This window comes from Salmo trutta, chromosome 28, assembly GCF_901001165.1.
Source record: "Salmo trutta chromosome 28, fSalTru1.1, whole genome shotgun sequence".
Lineage (NCBI taxonomy): Eukaryota > Metazoa > Chordata > Actinopteri > Salmoniformes > Salmonidae > Salmo > Salmo trutta.
Window position 1 is genome coordinate 11,769,415 of NC_042984.1, and position 9,141 is coordinate 11,778,555.

The 9,141-nt window shown below is 42.6% G+C and overlaps 1 pseudogene; it reads left to right on the top strand.

The window, feature by feature from the left end:
* The window catches only part of LOC115166468 (neural cell adhesion molecule L1-like), a 57,836-nt pseudogene that overhangs the window by 31,976 nt on the left and 16,719 nt on the right, over positions 1 to 9,141 (top strand).

Sequence of the window (9,141 nt, forward strand, 5' to 3'; positions counted from 1 at the left end):
TAAACAATACAATAATCACCGGTAAACAATACAATAATAAACACTCAAGTGATTATGATGCTGAGCAAGATAATGATTGTATCTTTCTCTCCCCTCTCTGCATCTCTCTTTCTCCCTGCATCTCTCTTTCTCCCCCCTTCCTACAGTCCCCCTGGAGGCTCCTAAGAATGTGGGTATAGTGCTGCTCAACAGTTCAGCCATCAGGGTAACATGGGAACCAGTGAACGAAAAGACTGTCAGAGGACACCTGCTGGGATATAAGGTGACTTGCACCTTCTCCATGTTTGGCTCCAGCTCGGGCACTGAAATAGCTTATACTACAAGAGAGATACAATGACTTGTCAAGATCTATGCAATGTCAATAACTCATGACCTCATGAATAGTCTAATTTCCTGTGTCCCCTTTACTCCTTCCCCCCTGTGTGTCATATCAACATCATAACCATGACATTATGGCCACATAGAGCTTTATAACTTCTTCCCTCCCAGATCCACCTGCTGAGGTTTGGCTCCAGGGGCCACCACCGGGGCTGCATACATTACACATCATAAACATGACCTTACAGCTACACAGAGCTACATAGAGCATTATTACAGCTTATAACCCTCCTCCTCTGCCCTCTCTCCTCACCAGATCCATCTGACGAGGTTTGGCTCCAGGGGCCACCACCAAGGTCGTAGGGCTAGAGAGCCAGAGACCAGTGTTGAGGTGGAGACAGGGCCCAAAGAGGAGAAGAGGGTCCTGGGGGGTCTCAGACCCTACTCTCACTACGCCCTCACCGTCACTGTGTTCAACAGCAAGGGAGAGGGGCCCCCCTCCAAGACCCTGTCCTTCGAAACTGACGAGGGAGGTGAGAGAAAGGGAAAAGTGGGAGGGGGGGGGGGGGGGGCAGGGGGGGCAGTGTACACTGCAGTTGAAGGATACTCTAATCAAGCGTGTCTGTGTCCCTGTCAGCTCCTGGCCCCCCCATGTCCTTACTCCTGGACAGCCATGCAGGCACAGAGATGACCCTACACTGGACACCTCCTGCCCAACCCAACGGGGTTCTCAAAGGATACCTGCTGCAGTACCAGAGTGGTTACCTTACTACACCTCTCCCCCTTAACTGGCTATCTTTAATTAGACGAGGGTAGTCTAGTAATCTAGTGATGTACCCTTAATCCTAATTACTCCTTTAAATGACTAAAATGCAAATATGTGTGTTCAACTGACTGTCAAAGCAAGTCTACACGTCTTGTATCTGTTTCTCTGTCTTTGTAAAAGACAACAGTGCTATTTATTATCATATGGTATCACTGATCTATCTCTGTTGTTTCTCAGTGACATATTGTTGATGTATTACCTGTCACTTCTAGAGATGGCTAGTGAATAATATATCAATCATATTCCATCAATCCATCAAGACAAACCTACATAACGTTATAGACCATTCCTCACATTCTGTCAGAGACAAACCTACATAACGTTATAGACCATTCCTCAAATTCTGTCAGAGACAAAACTACATAAAGTTATAGACCATTCCTCAAATTCTGTCAGAGACAAACCTACATAACGTTATAGACCATTCCTCAAATTCTGTCAGAGACAAACCTACATAACGTTATAGACCATTCCTCAAATTCTGTCAGAGACAAACCTACATAACATTATAGACCATTCCTCACATTCTGTCAGAGACAAACCTACATAACGTTATAGACCATTCCTCAAATTCTGTCAGAGACAAACCTAAATAAAGTTATAGACCATTCCTCAAATTCTGTCAGAGAAAAACGTTATTGACTGTTCTAGTCGACCTTTCCTCTCTATTCCCCTATAGTCGTAAAGAGTGACAACAGCCCGATGCAGGTGGAGACCATAGACGATCACAAGGTCACTCACCTGACCCTGAAGCAGCTGGACCCTCACAGCCGCTACCCGCTTCTACCTGAGGGGGCGCACCTCGGCCGGGGATGGAGAGCCTATCACCAGGGAGGGCGCCACCACACTGGACGGAGGTAGTACTGCAGGACGATTATTTATATTAACACAACCGAGAGGGTTAACACTAACAGGCTGATTGATTGATTCATTGATTGGTCAATTGATTGATTCATTGATCGGTTGATTGATTGAGAGTCCATCACCAGGCAGGGCGCCACCACACTGGACGGAGGGCAGTACTGCAGGAGGATTAGAATTGGAAAAACGTTTTTTGTCCACACAATGTGGAAATTTGTCTCCCGGTTTCATACACAATAAAACAGACATTAAAACATAGTGTTTACTGGTGGATTTATCATGCTGTGGTTACATTGTGGAGTATTAGTGCATAAGTAATATTACTGATAGGGTTAACACTAACAGGATACAAAGGGTGAAAGACATTCTAACTCTGTGATTCTCACGAAAACTGGAACAAAATTGAAATAAACATTTTCCACCATAATTCCTCTTGGATCACTGAGATTAGGATCTGTATTGATCTATTCATAATTATTGTTATGTTTATTGATGAAATATTATGCATTCTACTACAATTTCCACAACTAGCAATGTCAAATTCTCATTATCGAAACAGTTTTTGAAGTCCAAAAAAGTTATAAACAAATCTAAGATTTTTTTAACATTGCTTACATAATGAAAAGGCCTGAGGTAAACATACAATGAAACAAATATATTTCTTATTTAACTATAAACTTTTCTTTTGTCATTTATCTCATTAATGCAACACAACCTTTTCTGAATCTTGTTTTTTGTCAAAATGACTTGTGTTATTTTTATGTACACATATTTGGATAAAGAACAAAAGGCACACCATCTGATTCAGCCAAAATGACTAAAGTCATTTTCCTAAATATTTCCTAAATATTGGTGCTTATGGCAATAATAAACAGGTTTTGGAGATGAGAATGTATGTTTCGGTAATGAGTGTCGCAAAGTTTGCCATTGAAAACTGTACTGAGCTCTATTAGAGATTCATTAACCCAATACATTTGTTAATCCCAAAATTTGACTTGCAGGCCCCAAAAATTGTCAAAGACTCCAGTCACCAGTCATAGACTGTTCTCTCTGCTACCACATGGCAAGTGGTACCAGAGCGCCAAGTCTAGGCCCAAGAGGCTTCTTAACAGCTTCTACCCCCAAGCCATAAGACTGCTGAACAATTAATCAAATGGCCACCCGGACTATTTGCATTGGCCACTCCTTTGTTTTACACTGCTGCTACACGCTGTTTATTATCTACAGTATGCATAGTCACTTTATCCCTACCTACATGTACAAATGACCTCGACTAACCTGTACCCCCGCACATTGACTCAGTACCAGTGTCCCCTGTATAGTGCCTCGTTATGGTCATTTTGCTGTGTTATTTTTATTAATTTTTTTACATTTACTTTATTTAGTAATATTTTCTTAACTCTATTTTCTTAACTGCATTGTTGGTTAAGGGCTTGTAAGTAAGCATTATATTCGGTGCATGTGACAACTTCAATTTTATTTGAAGACAGTTAATATGCACACTCACAGGGGATATGTCCGATGTAAGATAGGCTATTGTTCGCTCATTTAAATTAAGAATTTTGATAACTAAAAGACAGATTGGAGCTATTACAGCAATAGCCATTTGCTTTCCAAACAGTTTTTCCGCAATTGTATTTTTAAATGTTGAGATATACCTGGCTGGGTCTTTCTGCTTTTCACTGACAGTAGCAACTTAACAATCATCTACACTGTACAAAAAATACAAACACAACATGTGTGTTGGTCCAATGTTCCATGAGCTGAAAGAAACAAATCCCAGAAAATGTTCCATCCTCACAAAAAGTTTATTTCTCTAAGATTTTGTTCACATCCCTGTTAGTGAGAAATGTCTCCATGGCCAAGATAATCACATCACCTGACAGGTGTGGCATATCAGAAGCTGATTGAACAGCATGATCATTACACAGGTACACCTTTGCTGGGGACAATAAAAGGCCACTTTAAAATGTGCAGGTTTTGTCACACAACACAATGCGGGGGTGAGGAGTATTTATGTCTGTAATAAAGCCCTTTTGTGGGGAAAAACTCATTATGATTGGCTGGGGGCCTGGCTCCCCAGTGGCTGGGCCTGGCTGCCAAGTGGGTGAGCCTATGCCCTCCAAAGCCCCCCCCCCCCCCCACCCATGGCTTCAACCCCTTCCCAGTCATGTGAAATCCAGAGATTAGGGCCTAATTTATTAATTTATTTGAATTGACTGATTCCCTTATATGAACTGTAACTCAGTAAAATCTTTTAAATTGTTGCATGTTGCGTTTATATTTTTGTTCAGTAATCTGCCCTTCAACTGTAGGCAACGCGATTTAAAACAATCTAAGAAGCTAATGTTCCTCTGTGGCCAAATCATGCTTTCTGGTGTAGTAGCCTATTTTTTATTGTTTTTTTTATTTATTTCTGTATAGACAGGAATACGCTAATTAGGCTATATCATTTTGGCTATTTAATTACATTACTTTAGGGAAAGCTTAGCAGACATCACCTCACCTACCAGTAGTGTAATGAAATGATGTGATTGTCATTAGACCTACACTTGTGGCCTGAATTGATGGATCCACTGTTGTCCACGCGCACCTTGGTCCTCCGCCACACCGCGAGCGTCTCTATACGGAAAGCCAAGAGTTTCAATCCATAAATCTCGGCCATTCATCCCCGCCTTGACAAAGTGTAGGGTTTCTTCTCAAACCACAACGCAATTTGAAGCGTATACCACCCAGGTTTCCAGTCAATTCGCAAATTGTTCATGTAATTAAATAATGGTGTATTAGCCTATATTTTTTTGCTGCATGTTTATTAATTGTGATAGGCTCACGTTTACCGGTATGGCTATTTATTTTAACCTGACTAATTACGCGCAAGTATTTTCAAAAGTGGATTTAAGTATAAATAAGTGACTATAAAAAAAACCGTATTTCTCCAAGGCCTTTACAGGCAATGTTGTGTAATAAGGACATGGATATGTGTGGTTCCAATGTTTTTAGATGCATTTCAAAATGTAATGGGATCCTAAGGATAAATTACATAACATGAATATCCTATAAGTATTTAAATATGTGGGATATGGACCAAAAACTGTCTTGGGATATCAGACGACAGCGGCTAAAACAGGTACAACCTGTCAAAATGGTTATATCCTCCTTTAAGTGGCAGGGTTGCTCTTTGCTGAAACACAAACTCCGTATTGTGGCTTCAAGTAAATTAAATGTGTATTTCTTGACAACCCCTACTTAATCAAATAACTGATGTTTTACAAAAAAGCCATACAATAGGTGTAAGCAGTGGGGCTTGTGAATAATTTAAGTTACCAGCACATCCATTGACTTTACATTATCATGAGCTTATTATCATTACCTAAATTAAGGTTCTCATGACTAAAACAGACCGGAAAATGATGCGGAAATTAGAAATGTGTGTTTTGGTAATGAGAGGCCCTTCGCTCAATCTGCAAGTAATAGGAGACTGCCATTATGAGTCAGCAAACTATTGACCACATCACTAAAGCCCATTCATGCCTCCATGTTGGTAAGGTAATGGTTCTCTAAGTGTTTACCACATCACTAAAGCCCATTCATGCCTCCATGTTGGTAAGGTAATAATTCTTGAGTTTTTCTCAATTTGAGCTTTTTAGTAATTTTGGCAATGAGAAGATCAAGTGTCGTAAAGGGGTTGTTTGGGGTTGTTTGAGAATAGGGGTTGTTTGAGAATAAGATCCTCATTCTGAAGGCATATAGGTGAATAAATTAAATTAACTTGTGCTCATCTAAGGACTACTCCTCTAGATGATGTATCATGGGTGAATAAACTTTGATTGGAATTTTTACAGCAACTTGAAAAGTGTTATGTAATAAGAAACACACAGACAGTGTGTTTGTATCTAATAAATATTATAGTTTAATGTAAACTTCAACTAGTATACCATTTGTATGGACAAAACAACAGCAACATATTTTGTGTTTTATTCAGTTAAGTTTGGTTTTTTCTAAAGTAAAATTGTATAAAATGATCCGAGAATTTAATCTGGACGCATTTTGGTAATGAGAATTTGTACAAGTTCTGGCAAAAATGTCAAATGTATTTCAAATAGAACACTGCTCCATAAACTAGGCATCTTAGTCTTTAGAATGATAGTTGATTGTTGCAGATGCATCATGGTTTTCTAACTCAATTTGCTACTGCCATGGTTACAACTGGTTCCATGAGAAAAACCCTAACCCCTTCTCAACCCATTCCAGCTCCTCCGTCCAACATCAGCTTGTCTGTAGGAGAGAAGTCTGTTAACATGAGCTGGGTGCCAGGACAGAGACAGAGGAGTGTGGGCTTCCAGGTCCAGTACCTCAACAAGCAATGTACGTATGAGCTTTGTGTGTGCATGTGGCTGTGCTTGTGTCACTGCAGAGACACAGGAGTGTTGGCTTCCAGGTCCAGTACCTCAACAAGAACATACACTACCAGCTGACCAACAGTATGCCTGTGGAAACACCAAACACATTTGTAACTGACTGTAAACGTGAAATTAAACATAGTCACTCTGGAGTAGAGGTTGACCGATTATGATTTTCGACGCCGATACCGATTATTGGAGGGTCAAAAAAGGCCAATACCGATTAATTGGTCAAAAAATGTCTCTTTAAATTTATTTGTAATAATGACAATTACAACAATACTGAATGAACACTTATTTTAACACATCAATAAAATCAATTTAGCCTCAAATAAATAATGAAACTGTAACAGGGGTCGTCTAAAGGAGACCAAGGTGCAGCGTGTATAGTGCTCATTCTTTTCTTTAATGAGAAACACTTCAACAAAACGGAAAACAACTACCCACCACCCACACATGAAAAACAGGCTGCCTAAGGATGGCTTCCAATCAGAGACAACGATAGACAGCTGCCTCTGATTGGAAACCATACCTGGCCAAAACATAGAAAACAAAAACATAGAAATAGAAATCAAGAAAACCCCACAATGAAACGGAAAACCAAAACCACCCAAAACACCCACCTGTCACGCCCTGACCACTGTACTATGGAAAATGACCTCTTACAAGGGTCAGGACGTGACAGTACCCCCCCCCCCCCCCCCCCCCAAAGGTGCAGACTCCGACTGCACCCAAACAAACCCAACAAAACAACCCCAAACACAAAGGGAGGGCAGAGAGGGTGACAAAAGTCTATGGCGGCTCATGTGCTACACCCAGAACCTTCCTCTCCCTCCGATCCTCCAGCAACGGAGGTGGCTCCGGCTCAGGGCGTAACCCCCGTACCGCCCGCAGATCCCTCCGCTTCTGTAACACTGGCCTGTGGATCATTAACGGAGGAATCGGACTGTAGATCATTACCGGAAGCTCTGTGCTGTAACCACCGCAGGAGGTTCTGACCTACAGGCCGCCGCTGGAGGTTCTGACCTACAGGCCGCCACTGGAGGCTCCGGACTGAAGAGCGTCGCTGGAGGCTCCGGACTGAAGAGCGTCGCTGGAGGCTCCGGACTGAAGAGCGTCGCTGGAGGCTCCGGACGGAAAAAGCGTCGCCGGAGGCTCCGGACTAGGAGGCGTCATAATAGGTTCCGGACTAATGACCGTTGCTGCTGGCTCCATGCCATGTATCATCTCTACAGGTTCCGCGCCAAGGATCATCACTGGAGGCTTCTTATCATGGATTACCGGGCCATGGATTATTCCTACAGGCTTCGTGCCATGGTTTATCCCTACAGGCTCCGGACCATTTATAATCCCTCCAGGCTTTTTGCCAAGGATTATTTCTTCAGGTTCCGGGCCATGGATTACCTCTTCAAGCTTTGTGCCATGGAATATCCCTATAGGCTCTGGGCCATGGATCATCACTAGAGGCTTAGTGCTATGGATCATCTCTACAGGCGTCGGACCATCGATTATCACTGGAGGCTTTGTACGTGGAGCAGGAACTGGTCTCACCGGACTGGGGAGACGCACTGAGGACCGAGTGCTCAAAGCAGGCGCCGGCCCGTACTGGGTTATGGATGCGCACTGGAGGAGATTGCGAAGAACAGGCACAGGACGTACTGGATTCTGGAGGCGAGCTGGAGGGAGAGCGCGAGAGGTAGGCACATGCTTACCACAAAAAGCATGGGTAGTTGACTCAGGCCTCACCCCTGGCCCAGCCAAACTACCCGTGTGCCCCCCCCCCAAATAATTTGGGGGGCTGCCTCTCGTTTTTCCCAGGTAGGCTCCGATATCTATCGATTACCTGGCCCCAAGTCCAGTTCCTCCTCTCCATCCACTCCATATGTGACCAGGTGTCCATGTCTGCCCAGGCACGTCGCTTGATCCAGTCATGGTGGGTAGTTCTGTAACAAGGGTCGTATTGAGGAGACCAAGGCGCAGCGTGTATAGTGGTCATTCTTTTCTTTAATGAGAAACACTTCAACAAAACAACAAACGACTGACAACAGTTCCGTTAGGTACACTTAGACAAAACGTAAAACAACTACCCACACCCACACATGGCTTACAATCAGAGACAACGATAGACAGCTGCCTCTGATTGGAAACCATACCTGGCCAAACATAGAAAACAAAAACATAGAAATAGAAATCTAGAAAACCCCACAATGAAACGGAAAACCAAAACCACCCAAAACACCCACCTGTCACGCCCTGACCACTCTACTATGGAAAATGACCTCTTACAAGGGTCAGGACGTGACAGAAACATGTTCAATTTGGTTTAAATAATGGAAAAACAAAGTGTTGGAGAAGAAAGTAAAAGTGCAATATGTGCCATGTAAGAAAGCTAACGTTTAAGTTCCTTGCTCAGAACATGAGAACATATGAAAGCTGGTGGTTCCTTTTACCATGAGTCTTCAATATTCCCAGGTAAGAAGTTTTAGGTTGTAGTTATTATAGGAATTATAGGACTATTTCTCTCTATACGATTTGTATTTCATACACCTTTGACTATTGGATGTTCTTATAGGCACTTTAGTATTGCCAGTGTAACAGTATAGCTTCCGTCCCTCTCCTCGCTCCTACCTGGGCTCGAACACATCGACAACAGCCACCCTCGAAGCAGCGTTACCCATGCAGAGCAAGGGGAACAACTACTCCAAGTCTCAGAGTGAGTGACGTTTGAAACGCTAT